Here is an 18,305-nt window from a genome sequence, read left to right as displayed (position 1 = left end):
CCTTCAGCTCAGGTCACGATCTCAGGCTTCTGGGATCGAGCCCAGCATCGGGCCCTCTGCTCGGCAGGGAGCCTGCTTCCCTCTCTCCCTGCCTGCCTCTCTGCCTACTGGTGATCTCTCCGTCAAATAAATAATAATAATAATAATAAAATCTTTAAAAAAAATCTTAAAAACCTAGAAGAAGGGCTATACACTATGACCAAGTGAGACTTGTGTAAGAAATGCAAAGTTGGTTCATTATATGAAAATCAATCAACATTATACCATTTCAATAGAATGAAGGACCAAAAAACCCACATCTGTCCACAAAAAAAGCAGTGGACAAAACTGAGCACGGTTTTGGGGTCGGGGGATAAAAACCACACTCAATAATTGGAAGAAGGAAACTTTCTCTGACAAGGGATATCTGTAAAAGACCCATAGCTAGCATTACAATTCATGGCAAAAAGACTGAAAGCTTCCCCTCTAAGATCAGGAATAAGACAAGGATGTCCGCTTCTACCGTTCTGATTCAACATTATCCTGAAAGTTGTTTAACTGGGTAACCATGCAAGTAAAAAAAAAAAAAAAAGTAAAATAGCATTCAGACTGGGGAAAAAAAGAAGTAAAACTATATTGGAGAGGACATGATTTTGTATACAGAAAATCCTGAGGAATTATATTTGTTTATATATAATAACTTTTTATTATAATAAACAATATAGATCAATATAAAACATCAATTAGGGGTGTCTGGGTGGCTCAGTGGGTTAAAGCCTCTGCCTTCAGCTCAGGCATCGGGCCCTCTGCTCAGCGGGGAGCCTGCTTCCTCCTCTCTCTCTGCCTGCCTCTCTGCCTACTTGTGATCTCTGTCAAATAAATAAATAAAATCTTAAAAAAAATCAATTACATTTCTATACACTAGCAATAAACACTCCGAAAATGAACTTAGCAATTCTATGTACACTAGCATTAAAAAGAATGAAATATTTAGGAATAAATTTCCAGGAAAAAATGCAAGACTTTCATACTGAAAACACTGAATTACACTGAATACATTGCTGAAGCAATTAAAAAAGACCTAAGTAAATATATACATCCCATGTTTATAGATAAGATTTAATATTATTAAGATGACAAGATTCCTGATACAGATTTATCAAAATCCCAGCTGGCTTTTTCACAAATTAAAATTCATAGGGAAATGCAAAAGACTCAGAAGAGCCAAAACAATCTTGAAAAAGAAGAAATAAAAATGTCACACTGATTTCAAAACTTACTGCAAAGCTACAGTAATCAAGAGTGTGGTACTTTCATAAAGACAGAACCACAGATCAATAGAATACAATTCAGAGTCCAAAAATAAACCCATACACTAATGGTCGATTGGTTTTCAGCAAGAATAGCAAAATAATTAAGTGGGAAGCAGGTATGTCTTTTCAACAAATGTTGGAACAACTGAACATCCACATCAAAAAACTGAGGTTGGACCCCTGCTCACAGCATATTTAAAAAACAAAAGCAAAAACAAAAACAAACAAAAAAAAAACTACCTCAAAATAGATCGTAGAACTAAATGTAAGAGCTAACTGTAAGTCTTCTTTTTAAAAAAACAGAAACAAAGGTTTTTGAGACAACATACCAAAAGGAATAATGACAAAGGAAAAATGAACAGGATTTCAGCAAAAGGAACCCTCTTACAACTGTTAGTCGAACGTAGGCTGGTACAGCAACTCTAGAACAAAGTATGGAGTTTCCTCAAAAGGTTGAAAATAGAGCTACCCTATGACTCAGCAATTGCATTAGTAGGGATTTATCCCAAAGATCCAAATCTGGTGATCTAAAGGGGCACCTGCACCCCAATATTTATAGCAGCAATCTCCACAGTAGTGAAACTATGGAAAGAGCCCAGATATCATCAACAGATGAATGGATAAAGAAGATGTGGTATGGAATATTACTAAGCCATCAAAAAATGAAATCTTGACATATGTAATGACCTGGATAGAACTAGAGAGTATTTATGTTAATCAAAATGCCAATCAATGACAATTATCATATGATTTCACTCATATGTGGAATTTAAGAAACAACAGAAGAGCATGGGGGCAGGGAAATAAAACAAAACTAAATCAAAGAGGAAGACAAACCATGAGACTTTTTTTTTAATTTTTTTTAAAATATTTTTATTTATTTATTTGACAGACAGAGATCACAAGCAGGCAGAGCAGCAGGCAGAGAGGAGGAAGCAGGTGACCCACTGAGCAGAGAGCCTGATACGGGACTCGATCCCAGGACCCTGGGATCGTGACCTGAGCCGAAGGCAGAGGCTTTAACCCACTGAGCCACCCAGGCGCCCATAAGAGACTCTTAATCACAGGAAACAAATTAAGGGATGCTGGAAGGGAGGGGAGTAGGGGGATGGAGTAACTGGGTGATGGACATTAAGGAGGGCATGGGATATAATGAGCACTGGGTGTTATAGAAGACTGATTAATCACTGAACTCTACCACTGCAAATAATACACTATATGTTAATTAATAGAATTTAATAACATTTAATTAAAACAGGATTTCATCAAATTAAAAACTTTTGTCCTTCAAAGGATACCATCAGGAAAGTAAACAGACAAACCACGTAATGGGAGAAAATATTTTTAACTCATATATGTAATAAGGGACTTGTATCCACAATATATAAAGATCTCTTATATCAGAAGAATAAAAAGACAACTCTATTTAAAACTGGGCAAAGGGGGTACCTGACTGGCTCAGACTGAAGAGCATGTGACTCTATCTCACAGATGTGAGTCCGAGCCCCACATTGGGTGGAGAGATTACTTAAATAAAAACTTTTTAAAAATGGGCAAGGTGGGGCACCTGGGTGGCTCAGTGAATTAAGCCACTGCCTTCAGCTCAGGTAATGATCTCAGAGTCCTGGGATCGAGCCCCGCATCTGCCTCAGCATACCTGCTGAGCAGAGAGCCTGCTTCCCCCTCTCTCTCTGTCAAATAAACAAATAAAATCTTAAAAAAACAAAACAAACAAAATAATAAAAATGATATACAAATGTCCAAGTATATGAAAAGATGTTCAACATGATAGTAATGAGAAAACTGTAAATCAAAACTACAATGATATATCACTCAAACCCCTTAGGATGGCTACTATCAAAATATATAAAAACAAATAATTACACCAGAAAATAACAACTGCTGGTAAGGATGTGAAGAAATTAAAATTCTTATGTGCTGTGGTTGGAATGTAAAATGGTGCAAAGCAACACAGGTTCCCCAAAATATTATAAATCAAACTATCATGATCCAGCAATCCTACTTCTGGATATATATTCAAAAGAAATGAAAACAAGATTACGAAGAAATATTTGTGTACCCATGTTCACAGCAGTACTGTTCTGATAACTAAATGGTAGATGCAGTCCAAATGTTCACTAACTGATGAAAGAATTTAAAAAAATGTGTATATACATACAACAGGATATTATCCAGCTATAAGAAGGAAGTCCTGCCATACACTAAAACACCGATGAATCTCTGAGGACACGTTAGCTAAATTTTAAAAAGCCAGTCACAAAAAAGACAAATACTATATTAATTCCACTTATCTGATCTAAAGTAGTCAAAGCAACAGTAAAGAAACAAAAAGTAGAATGGTGGATACCCTGGTCTAGGGAGAAAGGGAAAAGGGACTTAGTTGTTTAATGAGATGGATACAGAGTTTCAATTTTACAGAATGAGAAGTTCTAGAGATCTGTTTTAAAACAATGTTAATATATTTAGCACTTAAATGATTAAGATGGTAAAATTTATGTTATCTGCTTTTTACAATAAAAAATGAGCAAAAAATTTGAATAGACAACTCTTCAAAGTAGATATACAAATAATGCAATACAATAAGCACAAGAAATGCTGCTCAACACAATTAATTATTAGGAAAATGTAAATCAAAATCAGAATGAGATACCACTTCACATCCACTGGCTTGACTAAAATCAAAAACAGAAACAGTAAAAAGTGTTACAGAGAATATGGAGAAATTAGCATCCTCATATATTGTTAGTGCAACTGCTGTAAAATGGTCAGCCACTTTGGAAAACAGTTTGGCAGCATCTCAAAAATTAAATACAGCAGTATATGATCTAGCAATTTCTCTCCTAGATATATATCTCAAAGAGTTGAAAACATAAATCCATATAAAAATTTGCTCAACAATGTTCATAGCAGCATTATTCATAATTGCAACAAAGTGCAAACTATCCAAAGGTATCTTAATTGATAAATGGATGAACTGTAGTATAGCCATAAAATGGAATGTATTCATCTATGAAAACAAATAACAGTACTGCTATACATGTATGACATGGATGAACCTTGAAAAGATGCTAAGCGAATAAAGCTAGACTCAAAAAGGCCACATATTGTATGATTCCTCCCATATAAAATGTCTACACTGGGCAAATGCACAGAGACAGAAATAAATTAGTGGTTGCCATGGGCTGGAGTGGGGGAAAGAATGAGGAAATGTAGTAGGTTGAATAATGACCTCAAAAAATATTAGATCCTGATCCCTGAAACGTATCTACATTATCTTTTTTTGGGAAAGGGGTCTTTGCAGATGTGATTAAGAATCTTGAGATGGGAAGATTATCCTGGATTATACACATGCGCCCAAAATACCACCATAAGTATCCTCAGTATGAAAGGCAAAAGATTTCACGCATACGGTAGGAGAAAGCATTGTACCAAGACTGGAATGACATGGACTCAGCCAAAGAATGTGCACTGGAAGAAGCAAGCAATGGATTCTCCCTTAGAGTATCTGGGATAGGGTGGCCCTACCAAAACCTGATTTAGGTCAGGTGATGATTTCTAACTTTTGGCCTCCAGAATTGAGAGGGAATAAATTTGTGTTGTTTTAATCCACCAAGACTGTGATAATTTGTTATAGTAGCCACCGGAAGCTAATACAGAGTTTTAGGGTTGATGAAATGTTCCAGAATTAGATAGTGGTAAAGACTGCACGATTTTGTGAAGTATACTAAAAATCATTCAATTCTGCATTCTACAGAGTGGACTGTATAGTATGTGAATTTTATCTCAATTAAAGAAAAAAAATGCCTAGTGATAGGCTGGTGTGACCTCCTCCTCCCCCAACATCCTAACAACTGATAACTAAATTTTCAAAGCCCCTAAACAGACTCCATTCATGTAACAAGAGTTAGGTAATTAGAATTACAGTAACAATGCAAACTAATCTAGCCCACAAAGAGAGTTAAACTAGTATCATGTAATCAATTTACAAATTTGTAGTGGGAGACATATGTTCCTAGGGATGGATGGGTATCTTCTTGTAGAGTGGACACTACTCTGATACTAGGTTGAAACATCAACTTAATTTTTATTAGGACTGCTAAAAATCCTGATTTGACCATGACAATCCAGTTTGACCTGCTGCCCCTGTGTATTTTTTAACAGTATCACTTTTCACTTAATAATACCTTAATTTCAGGGCATCCGGGTGTCTCAGGCAGTTAAGCATCTGAACCTTGATTTCAACTCAGCTTATGATCTCAGGGTTGTGAGATCAAGCCCCATGTTGGTCTCCACTGAGCAGGGAGTGTGCTTATTTTCTCTCTCTTCTTCCGCCATTAAAAAAATGATTTTGATGGTAAATGAGTCAACATACTTGTAAGGAATCTTGAAGTTGTGAAAGTGGTGAGAGCATATGCTATGCATGCTAGATGTTCCCTGTCATGAATCTCTAGGTAACAAATATCTCCCTGCTATTGGAAAGCTCCCAAAGAAAAAAATCCTAGTAAGACTTCCACAAAGCAACCATATTTTGTTTTCAAAAATATACAATATTAATGCTTAAGCTGAACTCTCAGATCTCTACTATTCAGTGTTACTCAAATGACCAATTTATACATTTAAAGGAATGAATAAGGAATGCACCTAAGAATTCTTGTGGTTGACAAGTATAAGGAACTTACAAAGTACAGCTTAAAATAACTTGTACCAATTTTTTTAAATTTTATTTTATTATTTCAGTGGTACCCAATTTTTTTAAGTGTTATGAAATCAAAAGCTGAAAGTAACTTTTTTTTTTGTTTTCATATCAAATTGACCCTAACATAACAACTCCTGTTACAACTCCTGAGTGCAAAAAAAGGAAAAGAGGGGAATCTCTCTCCTTCTTTTTCTTTCTTTCTTTTCTTTCTCTCTATTTTTCTTTCTTTTAAGAAATTAGGGGAAAATTGTTACTCTACGGAAAGATCATCATAAGTTCTATGGGTGATCAAACATATAATGTTGGTAATGTTCTGATGTTCACTATTTTGAATGAACTACAACTATAAAACATATTAAATTAGTAAATTAGTAAAATTAGAACATATCCCTGTCCAAAAAAGACTGAGAAACAAATAAATGACACAGGAGCATAATGATAAGGAACTGTATAGTTCTGACAGTCTCCTAACCCTAACCCCTAACAAAGAAAAAGGGAGGGAGAAGTATCAAGATGGCATTTATAAGAAATTTGAGTATTAGGAAGTATTTGGTGAGTCTACCATATGCCAGGTACTGATCTAGGTACCAGAGATATAGTAGTGATTGAAACAAAGACCCCTTCTTCAGGGAGCTGACACTGCAATAGAGGTAACTGAAAAATACATTAAAAAATATACACACATAATGTTACTGCATGCAATATTATAGTATCACACAGCACATATTTCAAATATGTACTAATGTAATATAAATCACATAAAATAGTTTATATTATTATATGTGTGTATACATATATATATAATTTCAAATGGTCATAAATGCTATAGAGAAAATAAAGGAGGCAATGGTCAGGTAGTATGGAGGCAGGCTGATATTTGTATGGCATGGTTATGGAGATCTGGGGAAGAATTCTCCAGGTGAGGGAAGAACAAATACAAAGGCTTTGAGACTTACCAAAGTTAAGGACTGGTCAAGAGGTTAATGTAGGCAAACCAGTGGACAGGGAGAGAAACTGGAGAAGAATCAAAGAATGAGTTTGCTGTAGTTAATGTAGTCCATTCTAAGTTCTTTGGTTTTACTATGGGTATGATAGTTCACTGGGAATTTTGAGTGAGGGGTTACATGATCTGTCATGTCAAAAGGACCACTCTGGCTACTATGAGAAGAAAGAAAACTTTAGAATAATAACTGGAAGCAGGAAGGCAAGTTTAGATTATTATAACTACTAAGATTGTTAATAACTTAATCATAATAATTTCATTAATAATGATTTTATAATAAAAGATTATGCTAATACAAGACTGGGATGCTGAGAAGGGGTCAAAGTCTTTTTTTTTTTTTTTAAGATTTTATTTATTTATTTGATAGACAGAGATTACAAGTAGTCAAAGAGGCAGGCAGGGAGAGAGGAGTAAGCAGGCTCCCCGCTGAGCAGAGAGCCCAATGTGGAGCTCGATCCCAGGACCCTGAGACCATGACCTGAGTTTAAGGCAGAGGCTTTAACCCATTGAGCCACCCAGGCACCCCCGGGGTCAAATTCTATATTAAAACCTTGAAGGTCCACAAGATTTGTTAACAGATAGGAACTGGGATGTGAGGAAGAGGATGACACATAGAACAAGTGATGCTGAGCAAGTAAACATGAAACCAGAACTCAGGGAAAGACCTGGGCTAAGTACACAAATTTTGGAATCTTTGGCATGTAATGTTATTTAAAACACAAGACTGCCTGAGGTCATCTAGAGAAAGAGGTCTGATATCCAAGTCCTGGGGCATTGCATTGGTCAGAAACATGAGAAGAAACCAGAAAAGGATAGAAAGAAGGAAGGGTTACTTAGAACCAGCTGGGGAGGAGGGGAGGAGAGTAGTAAAAGAACAGAGAAAAAGCACGTTGTAATCCAAATGAAAAAGTATTTTCAGGGAAGAGGAAATTAATGACTCTGATAAATACTGCAATAGATCACATAAATTAATAACTAACAATTCAGGATGCCTGGGTGGCTCAGTCGGTTAAGCATCTGCCTTCGGCTCAGGTCATTATCTTGAGGTCCTGGGATCAAATCCTGCAATGGGCTCCCTGCTCAGAGGGGATTCTCCTTCTCTCTCTCCTGTGATCTCTCTCACTCCAACTCAAATAAATAAATAAAATCTTAAAAAAAAAAAAAATAACAATTGACCATTTCATTAAGTACTGTGAAATTCACTGGAGATCTTGACAAGAGTCAGGAGAATGGGAGAACTTGAGGAAGCAAACATGGACAACGCTGAAGAAATTTTCCTCTAATGAGAAGCAGACATGAAATAAAATAAGCAGAAGGGGGACGTGCAATTAAAAGATGGCTTTTTAACAAAAGGTAACATTACAATCAGTTTGCTGATTAGAATGATCCAGAGAAACTGAAAACTTAATCCAGGATGAAGAGGAGACTTGCTGGAACAACATTCCTGAATAAACAAAAACTACTTGGATTTAATATATCAGGGGAGGCTTTGCCCTTAGCCTGGAGCCAAATAATTCACTCATAATAACAGAACAATATGGAGAAGAGTTGGAATGGTGTGTGCAACTTATATATGTGTATGGAGTAGCAACGGGTGTGGTTGCTAGCCTCCAACATGGCCCCAAATGAATCTTGCCTCCTGGTATTCACACTCTTGTGTAGTCCTCTCCCACGATATAATAGGGTTAGCCTATCTGATGAAGCAAATACAGAAGTAATGGTATGTAACTTCTGAAAAAGACTCTGCACTTCATCCTGGGACCAAGCTCTCTCTTTAATCACTCGCTCTGAGAGAAGCCAGCTACCATGACAGGAGCAGCCCCATGGAGAGGGCCACAGAGTGAAGAACTGAGGACTATGCTAACAGTCAAGTAAGCAAGCTCAGACACTGTTCATCCAATAAAACCCAAGTCTTCAGTAACTGCCAATTCTGTCAAAAGCTTCACTATAAACTCATAAGCTACCCTGAGCCAGAATCACCCAGCTAGAGTATGACACTGAAATAAACATTTCTTAGGTCATTAAGTTTGAGACAATGTGTTACACAGCAATAGATAACTAACTATATAATGGGTCTTACCACGCTATATACACAAGTTATTAGGCATACAACTTACTTATTGTTTTGCCTCCTGGCATGAAATGAATTCATATGGCTTCCCTTACCCAGTCACATTCAATTACTCCATGAAATAAAGCCCTTAAAAGGTTGTAGAAATGAACAAACTAACCCTATGTGAACATTTTTAACCAATACACATTTACCCTGAATGAAACTTTAATACATGAGCTTAAATCTTAGATATGTGTATCTGCCCATTTTAGCCTCCTACTGCCATTGTAAAAGAAGTCAGTTTTACATAGCTTAAAATGTATGATCCTCTCATGTTCTTTAGAGAGCAGGTGAAAGAATGCCACCCTCCCTGTTTTTAAGGAAGCAATATAGAGAGCTCCAGAATTACCTAAATCAGTGATTGGCTTGAATTTATCAGACATATTCAGGTCATACACACTTCAGGAAACACTGTCTAAATACTAATATTTTAACACGGGAGAAAATAAGAAAAAACTGAAGAAAAATGATACAATCTTGGTCCTTATAAAGACCTCTCAACTTACCTCAGGTGTGCAGTGAAACTTCTAAGAACTTAAGATTTTCCAGGTAGGAGAAGCTCACATCCTTGAGGCAACCATAGAGGAGGATTAGGGTTACTTACACGTTACAGGAATGTTTTATATCCCACTGCCTACCTGTTATTGCCATCTGCACGTTCATCAAGCGTCTCACTTAACCAGAAGAGAACTGGAGTCCCTTCCCCCACACCTGTTCCTCCCATCTACCCTCCCTCAGTAAAGAAAACACTGCCTGCCAACTGCCCAGTTCCAAAGCCTGGAAACCACCCCGGGGCCTGGCTGTCAGGAGGACTTCATTAGGGTGGAAGAGTCTGAAATAGAGCCCAGGCAGAGATACTGCAAACGAGAAAAATTAACAAGGCCCTGAGGTAGGGGAGAGGGAGCAATAAATGAATTTACAAATGCTTAAATCGCCTTAAAGGCTCTGGGCCAACAGACATCCCGAACAGGGAGAAGGTTTGCAGGGGACGTTTAAATGCCTTAAGTTCCAAAAGAGACCCCAGTGGGACGGGGGAGGGGAAGGTATTAAGAGCCTGGGCAGGCCCCTCCTCCAAGAGGCCCAGGCTGGGCCCAGGCTTGGGGGATGGGGACGGCCAGCCCAGGGTGGGGGAGGGGATGCTGCCCGAAAGGCGCCTGCTGAGACCCGGGAAGGGGGTGTGCGTGAAGGGAGTCTCAGGACCCGCCAAGAGCCGCTTACCCGACACACTTCGGAGGCCGCAGCAACAGGCACAGGCCGCTCGGGCACAACCAGACCAGGAGCCCTGTGGGCCGCGGGACTGCAGCCCCGGAATCCCTCCCATCACTCCACTGGGAACACTACTGCCGCGCCACGCCCCCGTCCTTACCGTCCTCCCGGCGGTCCGCACTAGGTCCAGAGCTGCCGGAGGCGCACCGCCCCAAGGCGCTCCCCAGGCAAAGCCCGAGGGGACGACGCCTCCTCAGGCCCCAGGCGCCGCCGACACCGCCGCCTCTCCACGCGCGCCCGCTGCGATCTGTGATTGGCTGCCAGGTGCGGGCCCAAGGCCGGCGCGGCTCGGGGCGCTGTAATCTGATTGGCGGCGAGGCGGGTCCGGCGTCTGCGCGCGCTCTGGCGCCCCTGGCGGCTATCCCTGGGCGCGGGATCAGGCTGAGAGGGGTGAGAGCTGTAGCGATGACCCTCAGTCCCTGGAAGAGTCTTGGAAGGTCAAGCTTGCAGAGCAGACCAGTGTTCAAGGATAAAGACAGGCTCCCAATCAGGGGATAAATTTGTCCACCTGGAGTTTAACTTTCATAATCCTCAGGTGTGGTCCCTTTTTCATAAAAGCACTAGCTGCCAGCCCCATGTTTAAGAGAACATGACCATGCAACTTGGTCTTGATGCCCATACTCTTGACGTTATATCTGGTCAAGCCATACAAAAAAAGTCTGGCACCTATTTGTTTTTATAGCTTGAAGCGACTTAAGAATGAACTTTACATTTGTTAATGCCTGGAGAAAACCACAAAGAGACTATTATTTTGTAACGTGAAAATTATATAAAATTTAATTTCAGTGGTTCAGTAAATAAAGTTTTATTGAACACAGACAATTCATTCCTTAGGTATGGTCTAGTGGCTGCTTTCCTCTTAAAACAAGTTAATTAATTGTCATAAATCATATTCAAAAAGCCTAAAATATTTACTATCTGGCCCTCTACAGATTTTTTAACAGATTTTTTTTTTTAATTGCCATTTCTGCCGGAAGTCTGTCTACTTTAGTAGTGTTTTGAAAAGGGAAAAAAAAGAACAGCTTGGGGCTTTTTACATCTGTAATGTGATTTTCATCTCTAGCCCATTTATATTTTCTACTTTTTACTTTCTTATTAACTCTATGGTTCTGTTGTTCCTCTTTACAATATTTTATAAAGTGTTTTATTTTTCTTAATTGTAGTGTAGTTGACATACAATGTTATATTAGTTTCAGGTGTACAATGTAGCAATATGACATTCTATACCTTATGCAGTAATCACCATGATACATGTAGTTACTATCTGTCCTATCTGTCCCCATACAAAGTTAACTGCTTTACAATGCTTTGAGATAAATGTCTAGGTGGTTTATTTGTAAACTTCCAGTTAATTCTCTTGTATATGATGCTATAAATTTACCTTTGTTTAAGTATCAATTTAACTGTATCCTACAGATTTTATTTCATAGTATGCTCATTATCATTCAGTTTCAAGTATGTCTTAATTTCCCTAGTAATTCTCTTTTTTTTATCTTTGCTTTTTTTGTTGTTGTTGTTCTTTTTTATTATTATTATTATTTATTATTATTTATAAACATGTATTTTATCCCCAGGGGTACAGGGTCTGTGAATCGCCAGGTTTACACACTTTACAGCACTCACCAAAGCACATACCCTCCCCAATGTCCATAACCCCACCCCCCCTTCTCCCAACCCCCCTCCCCCCAGCAACCCTCAGTTTATTTTGTAAGTAATTCTCTTTTTAACACAAAGGGTTACATAGTAAATATTGTATTTATTTTCCAATCTGTGGGATTTTAAAAAGCAATTCGTTTATGAATTTCTCATCTTGTTGCATTATGGTCAGATCACACAGTCTAAATATTATTGGCTCCTTTGCATTTGAGGATTTCTGTTCAGTTAAGTATAACCGTAGACAAAGTGAAGAGGATGTAGATAGAAAGTATTTCTATGTCTAAATGTGTATTTGGGAAATGACCTCCCCTTAAGACCTCAAAATTACTTCAATATCCTTCATTAAGTCACTATGAACTATGCTTCAGGTTTTATTCAAATCTCACTAGTTTTTCTACTAAAGTCTTTTTTCTGTTCCAGATTCCCATACAGGATACTGCACTGCACTAGTCATAGTGTCTCCTTAGCCTACTCAGGTCTGTGACAGTTTGTTACTTGTTTATCATACAGTTTACTTGTTTATCATGACCTTGATAATTTTAAGGAGTCCTTGGGGTCAGATATTTTGGAGAATGTCTCAATATGGGCTCAATGTTTTCCTTACAGTTACACTGGGGATATAGGTTCTTAGAATTATACCACAGAGGTTATATGTTCTTATCACTTACCATCAGGAATACATGCTATCACTATGACTTAACCACTAATTTCTCCACTGTAAAGTTAATTTTTCCTCCTTTCTGTATTCTACTCTTTGGAGGCAAGTCCCTAAATCTAGCCCACCCTCAGGAAAGGACATGTAGTCTCACTCAGGGGAGAGTGTCTATGAAATACACAAATTATTAGGAGTACGGAAATTATTTGGACTTCATGTATAAGGACGATTTGTTTACCCTACCTTTAAATTTAGTGTTAAATTAATCAAAATTAAATAAATTAAAAATCCAATACATCAGTCATATTAGCTACTTTTCAGTGACTCAGCAGTCACATGTAGCATATTGGACTGAGCAGATATAGAACATTTTCATCACTACAAAAATTTCTATTGACAGTACTGATTTATTTTATTTTTTCAAGATTTTATTTATTTATTTGACAGAGGGAGAGAGCAGCAGAGGGAGAGGAGAAGCAGACTCCCTGCTGAGCAGGGAGCCCAGTGTAACACTTGATCTCAGGACCCCACGGTCATGAACTGAGCTGAAGGCAGACACTTAACCAACTGAGCCACCCAGGCAGCCTCGACACCACTGATTTAGATCATTATTTTGTTGACCTTTCTTCTCCTTCTCTTCCCTCCTCTTATTCATTGAGGAGCAACTAACATAATCCTTAGATTAGTTTCAGGTGTAATACATAAATTATTCAATATTTGAATATTTGTATATATTGTGAAATGATCACAGTAAGTCTGGTGAACATCCATCTATCACCAAACATAGTTACAAATTATTTTTTCTTGTGATGAGAACATTTAAGATTTATTCTCTTAGCAACTTTCAAATATGCAATATGGTATTATTAACTATAGTTACCATGGTGTACATTACCTCCCAATGATGTATTTTATAACTGGAAGTTTGAACCTCTGGATCCCCTTCACCCATTTTGCCCACCCCAACCCTTCTTCTAATCAAATACATGAACTTTAAATATGAATTCCTTCTAACTACTATAGGTCAATCTTATAATGAGCATAAGAGCAGTATGCAAGAGGTTTGTGAAAGTGCAAGAATGGACCTTTACCCTTTAGGCTCCTGGTTTCCTACACCCTAGTCCCAGTCCTGTTCTTAATTATATTGCTTAATTTCTAGACTTTGGGTTTTTTTCTAATTATCTTTCTGTTACTGATTTCTAGCTCAATTCCCCCAAAGTCATTGGATAGTTACAAACAGCCTTAAAGCTAACACCATGATTAATGATGAACAATTGTATGTGAGTCTAAGAACAAGACAAAGATGACCATTATAACCACTACAATTCAACAAAGCACCTGAATACCCAGGACAACTTTGAACAACAATTCTGTAGAGCTTAAATTCCCAGGTATTTGTAATTGTCAGTGTTGTCCAGAAAGAATCAATAGGATAAAAAAACAGAGATACAGGGTTTATGCAATTTTGGAGACCAAGATGTCCCCCAGGAATGCTAGTGGCATAATTCAGTCTTAGTCTGCAGGCTCAAGAACCAGGAGCTCTGATGTCCAAAGGCAGGAGAGATGGATGTCCCATCTCAAGAAAGGAGAGGGAGAATTTTCTTTTCCATAGCTTTTGTTCTATTAGGGCTGTCAATGGATTGTATTGGATAAGGGTCCCCCATGTTGCTAAGGGTTTATCTTGCTCATTCAGTCTGCTGATTCAAATGCTAATCCCTAAATGCAAAAGGCTAAACAGTTAAACTTCTAGAAGAAAATTTATGAGGAATATGTTTACATCCTTGGTAGACAATAATTTCTTAAATATGATGCACCATGAAGCACCAACGCTAATGCACATATATACACCCATGAAACCACCATCCAGATCAAGATGTGAGACATTTTCAGTGCCCCAGGAGTTCCCTCATCACTTCTCAATTGATAGTCTAATTAAAAAAAAAAAAAAGATGGACACCAGGTGGTATAGTCAGTTGGGCATCTGACTCTTCGTTTCAGCTCAGGCCATGATCTTAGGGTCCTGGGATCGAACCTGGAATATGGCTTCATGTTCGATGCAGAATCTGCTTGAGATTCTCTCTTTCTCTGCCCCTCCCACTCCTGCTCTCTTTTTCTCACTCTAAAATAAGAAATAAATAAATAAATAAACAAGACAAGACTTGAATAGGCACTTAATAAAAGAAGGTGTTATTCAAGTGACCAATGATCATATGACCAAAAAAAAAAAAAAAATTCTCCAGATCATTACTCATCAGGGAAATGTAGATGAAAACAACAATATCATAGCACTACAACTTCAAGACAAAGGGACTAATGGAAACAATTGACAATACCAAGTACTGTATCTGCAGCACTGAAATTCTCAATATTGTTGGTGGAAATGAAAATCATTTCAATCACTCTGAAAGGGTGTTTAGCAGAATCTGCACTAAAAAGCTGAATCAATGTAGTTCTGGAACTTCTCATTAGTATATATATATTCTAGAGAAATGACTACATATGTCTACCAAAAGGCATGCACCAACTCATGGCAGCTTTATTCTGAAGAACAAAAGAATCAGCCTCAAAGTCCATCAGGAGTAAAATGGACATACACAGCTCTACCATATGCATTCAATGGGATTCTACCCAGCAATGAAAAAGAATGTCCTATGTCTGCATAGAGCAAGAATGCATGCATTCCACTTATTTAAAGAAAGAAAAAGACAAAAATTAGTTGTGTGATCCCATTTACTCACAGCTTAAAAACAGAAAAAAAAAAATGAATCTTTGGAAGTAGAGGTCAGAATAGTGGTTACTTTGCAGGGAGAGGTTGGCTGGGAAGAAACATAAGGAAGCTTTCTATGTTGCCTCTTGACAGTAGGTTACCTGAAGAATTGTCACCATAAAACCTGACTCTCACTGACTATTATCATCCACAGCCATGATGTTCAGATGGCCTAGCCTCAATTCTGCCTTTCAGCATCCCTGGAGGTGGGCAAAACAGAAGTTGAGCTGTAATTCTAGCTGTGGTAACATCTGGAATACCTAGACTTCATGGCAATCCTTTTTTCAGATTTTACAGGTGACAGCTAGAGGTTAAGTGTTGCTCAAAACAATGGAGGCTGCACTTGAACTTAGTTGAACTGAAGTTTGAATCATAACCTCTGTTTCAGTAGACAACGCTTCCAATTGCTTTGGCTTTTTAAAAGCTCAATGATTCTTGGTTTGATGCTATGTTTTCTCCTTTGAGGTCAAACACTGTACCCGGCATTTGGAACACTGAAAGACTCTTTTTCTAGTGCTCTGACAATGATTCATGTAAAGTATGAGGGCTCTGACAATGTTGAGATCGAAAGGACAAAGCAAATTCTTAGTGTTTTCATGGCATGTTCTAGAACATGTTTCCATATCAGCAAAGGCTGGCAATCTATAATTGCAAACCTGGCCCACATAGGGCATTTTGCCAGGCTTACTATTGTCCTTCATGTGATGTAAGAAAGCCTGGTCTGTTTTGAATGACAATTTGCAAACATTACAGACAGTGGAGGGCTCCTGGATAGTGTGTTACACTTTCAATGTGACATTGCAGCTTGAAGGGAGTAGGAAATCATGGGTTACAGTGCTGGCAGGTGGTGTGGATTTCCCAGCTGTCACCCTTCTGCTTCTCATGTTCCAAATGGCTTCACACATAGCTCATAAACTTGACATTCTTTAGAACTTCCAAACAGCTGAGGCATTTGAAAGTTGTGTGAGTCTTCTGTTTTGGCTGCCGGTCTCCTTTTGCTGCCCATAGTAAAAGTCATGAAGTAACATGATTGGATTTTCTTTCTTAAGATCAACAGTCTGGTTTTGACTTGCTAGACCCAAAAAGTCTGGTTTTTCCAGCCTTTCCAAATAATTTTTTGTGATAAGATCCATGAGATTGAAATGTGCCCTATCATTTACATAAGCCCAAGAGAATAATGCTCATTCTGAGCATGACTTAATGAGAATAGGACACCTTTTGAGGTTGTGCTCATACTCACTGTAAGAGAGAAATGGTCACAACTGAGGAATGTCTTTCTGGGATTCCATCACTAAGTTTAGGTCTTTTAGAATTTCCACTGTTTAAACTGGAAGCAGGAAGTTCCTTCAAACTGAGTGCTTCCACTCTTGCCTCCTACAGAAAGTACAGCTCCAAGTAGACAGTGAGATAGGAGAGAGCAAATCTGAGGGACTGTGAGGCATGACTTGTGGTGAGCTCATTTTATAATCAGGTTTAGATGAGGGTTCAAAAATAATAAGACTATCTATTACTCTCCATTCAGATTGGGGTGGCCACTATGAGTACCCATGGGTCATGAGGTCTGCAGGCTGCAATGCACAAGCAGTATCTTGACTCCAGTAGACTTTCTTTCTTTTGGAATATCATTCCAGGGTCATCTGTTCAAAATGTTTGAAATGACTGGTTTTGAATTTGAAATTGCTATGATAAAGAGAATTTCTCCATCTTTGTTTACATGTTCCACTCCTACTAATATCAGCTCAGCATCTTCATTTTCCCTGTCCCTGTGTTGGATTCTATGTTCTTTTCTGGTGGTCCTAGCACTTGCTTTTTCTCACTTGACAAGGAAAGACCTGCCATTTTACAACTGCTTTTTGCTTGAAGAGGTCCCTTCAACTTCTAGTGCTTTCTTTTTATAAAATACTGTCTGGGGCACCTGGCTGACTCAGTTGGTTAAGCATCTGCCTTCGGCTCAGGTCATGATCCTGGAGTCCCAGGATGGAGTCCTACATTGGGCTCCCTGCTTGGCAAGGAGTCTACTTCTCCAGCTGACCTCTCTCCTCTCATGCTCTCTCTCTCTCAGTAAAAAAAAAATACAGCCAATATAACCAAGAGTATTTATTTCAAAAACCAAAATCATTGCTTTATTTAATATTTCCCTGAAATGCTGAGATAACTATTAGCAGCCTTATTTTACACCTGAGGAACACGCTCCAACTAGTTAGATGACAAGGTAGTCCTAGAGTTCTCTCTCCAGCTCTCCAGGTCTCTATCAATTGCAAGCTCAACATGCCCTCTTGAGGGCCATGACTAGGTTGAGGCAAGTGAGGGATTAGGGCACAATATTTAATGGCAAGAGTTAAAGATACCCAAGGTCAGCATCTCAGAGCACCCACCTCCTGCATTTTAACACCCTAGGCATTACACTTGCCTTGTCCTACTCCAAGTTGTACCCTCTGGATATCTAAGTTCTCTTGTCAATCTTACCAAAATTTAGATCTTTTCAGTCCCCTAAAAAAAAATAAATTTAAAAATTAAAAAAAAAAATCTTGTTCCACCTGCAGTGTTCCTTTTCTGAGTAAACACTCCTAATCACTCATTTAACAAATTTTGGAGACATCCTTTGCTAATCTTTCCCCCGTCCCCACAGCCAATTAATTAGCAAACACTGCCTGCTCTGTTTTCCAAAGATATCCAGGACCCAACCACTCTCTTCTACCCCTACTGCCCTCTCCCTGATCCAAGACACCATGTTCTTTCCCTGGATCATGACTACAGGCATGTTATTCTCTTCCTGGATCCTGTCTGAAGGTACCATGTTCTGTTCCTGGATCATTGCAGAAGTTTCTAGCTTCAT

At 38.5% G+C, this 18,305-nt stretch overlaps 3 protein-coding genes and 1 pseudogene across 10 annotated transcripts in view; 2 read left to right on the top strand and 2 right to left on the bottom strand.

Moving 5' to 3' along the window:
* The window catches only part of ZNF280B (zinc finger protein 280B), a 26,620-nt gene extending 15,976 nt beyond the window's left edge, over positions 1 to 10,644 (bottom strand). The window contains exons 1-3 of one of the 5 annotated variants that reach the window (XM_032309719.1): positions 10,492 to 10,644; positions 9,632 to 9,692; positions 3,605 to 3,666 (exon numbers count right to left, since the gene is read on the bottom strand). The gene's annotated coding sequence lies outside the window, so the exon portion shown is untranslated. The other 4 variants (XM_032309722.1, XM_032309720.1, XM_032309721.1 and 1 more) reach the window with 4 other exon arrangements.
* Positions 1 to 18,305, top strand: part of LOC116571641 (immunoglobulin lambda-1 light chain-like) — a 1,068,967-nt gene that overhangs the window by 50,804 nt on the left and 999,858 nt on the right. The window lies entirely within an intron of this gene.
* Positions 1 to 18,305, top strand: part of LOC116571638 (immunoglobulin lambda-1 light chain-like) — a 1,139,351-nt gene that overhangs the window by 150,034 nt on the left and 971,012 nt on the right. The window lies entirely within an intron of this gene.
* On the bottom strand, positions 10,512 to 18,305 carry LOC116572256 (annotated as a pseudogene).

The sequence above is a fragment of the Mustela erminea genome, chromosome 13, assembly GCF_009829155.1.
Source record: "Mustela erminea isolate mMusErm1 chromosome 13, mMusErm1.Pri, whole genome shotgun sequence".
NCBI lineage: Eukaryota > Metazoa > Chordata > Mammalia > Carnivora > Mustelidae > Mustela > Mustela erminea.
The sequence above is the reverse complement of the archived record's forward strand: the minus strand, read 5'-3'. Positions and strand labels throughout refer to the sequence as shown.